This window comes from Impatiens glandulifera, chromosome 1 (assembly GCF_907164915.1).
Source record: "Impatiens glandulifera chromosome 1, dImpGla2.1, whole genome shotgun sequence".
Classification (NCBI taxonomy): domain Eukaryota; kingdom Viridiplantae; phylum Streptophyta; class Magnoliopsida; order Ericales; family Balsaminaceae; genus Impatiens; species Impatiens glandulifera.
Genome location: NC_061862.1, coordinates 63,815,796 through 63,818,117, shown reverse-complemented (window position 1 = coordinate 63,818,117; position 2,322 = coordinate 63,815,796).

Below are 2,322 nucleotides of genomic sequence, written 5' to 3'. Positions count from 1 at the left end.
ACATAAATTAACGAAATATCAAATTAGTTTAGAAAGAAAACACAAAATTATAAGCATTGAGAAAAAAATAACTCACCTTAGCATCATATATTATACAATAAATAGTTTTGATCCTAATGAAAACTTAGCCTAATCAGATCCTTACACGTGGACAAATAAAAATAAAGAAATTAGAGTTACGTACATTATTCTTGTATTTTTTTTTTTTATATATTCTTAGGGCTAGTTTGATTCAGTTTATTCTAAACTTATTGACATCAGTTATTCTCAAGTACGTTTCATATGATCTTAACTTATTTAATCGTTAAGCTTGGGTATGTTTGATACAGCTTTTATGTCCAGCTTATTTATTTTTAATATTTATAATGTATTATTTAATAATTAATATTATTTAATAATTAATATTATATATAGATACAATGTTATATATATATATATTTATTAATTTAATTTTAAATATTAATAAATTATTTAAATTAAAAAATAATATATATTTAAAAATAAATTATTAATATATTATTTTTTATAATTTTATTGTTAATATATAATTTTAATTATTAGTAAATGACTTATTAATAATATATTTTAAAATAAATGATATGAATATATTAATTTTTATAAATATATAATTTTAAATATATTTAATATAAATATGATATAAAATATATATAGATATATATAAAAGTATTTAATAATATTTAATAATATATCTTTTCACATTTTCACACTTCCCTATGTGACCCAATCTTTTAATTATCAATTTATTTTTGTGTTCTCTCACACTTTTAACATTATCATTCACTCGCATTTATCCTGTGCATAACGAGTACTAATATAAAAATACGTGAAAAAAATATTGCGATAAAAAATATTATAACATTTTTTTTTATTTTTAACCGTTTTAAATTTATTGACGGGTCAACTCACAATCCGACTCAAATATTCATTTACTCTCACATATATATCAAAATTAACCACAACACTCACCCCGACAATCCGGAAATTTTAAAAATTAAACATTATTATTATTATATATATATATATATATATATATATATATATATATATATATATTTGGGATTCATCTCCATTGTAATCAGTATTTTAGATAGTTAATTAAGGCTAGTTTGATTTATAATATTTATATATTATATTTTGTTTAATTATTTTATATATTAAGATACATATATTATAAATAATAAATAAAAATATATTTAATTGTATGTTTTTTATTATAATAATTTTATATAAAAATATTTTAAATATATTAAATAGATGAGAGAATGAATAAAATGATTAAAAAAGATTAAATAGATGAGAGAGAATGAATAAAATGATTAAAAATAAATGAAAGAGAATGAATAAAAAAATATTTAAAAATGATGAGAGAGAAAAACGCTAAATGATAAGAGGAAGGTATAGAGAAAATTGAGTTTAAACGCAAAAGTGTGTTTGATTGTAATTTTTTGTGTGAGCTTATTACGCAAAGTTACTGTAGCAGCTTATTACGCAGACGTCCATACGCGGCTTATTAACGCCGAATCAAACGAGGCCTTAATGTAGGAAAAATTATGAATAAAATAAGTGAAATAAGATGAGTTTGTAACTTTTAAAAATTGTAGAAACAAATAGTAAACTCGATTGAAAAGTTTAAGAATTCATACCACTTTGGTTTGTGTTGCCCATCTCAACCTTAAAGTAAATAAGTCTCTACGTGTTGTGTACTTATTTGTATACTTCTTTAAGGGTGGTTTATTCTTATTCCATTATAACATCAATAGTTTATTCTTTTCAATTGACATTGGTATTTTACAATTTTATGATATTACCAATTTTTATTCATTTTCTTTTTATTCACTTTTATATGGTGCATTTTTATAATATCATCCCTTATTTATAGGGGATATCTTCCTCAAACTTGTTGTCTCTTTAACTTCAACATTTACAATGATGGGTATAATTCTTTAGTGAGAACACCTAAATGATAGTGCTTCAAAAGATTCTATAACAAGGGTCATAGTTTCATTATATGAATGAGGTGCTTATATTATTACAAAACTGAATCGAAATTAAAAGTCGTGTACGTAAAGTTTGAAAATATTGATTTCGGTGAAGTTGAGATAACTAAACACGTAAATTTTGGTGATTTATTAACTCCTCCGAAATAAGTAATCAATTTTCTTACTTTTTCAAAATATAAAATAAATTATTTATACAATTTTTAAATTAAAAATAAAAAGTTCTAATAAAATACAAAATTACACTAGGAACTTATTTGATGAATGAATTATTGGAATAAAACTCAGTTTTTATTCTAAAATT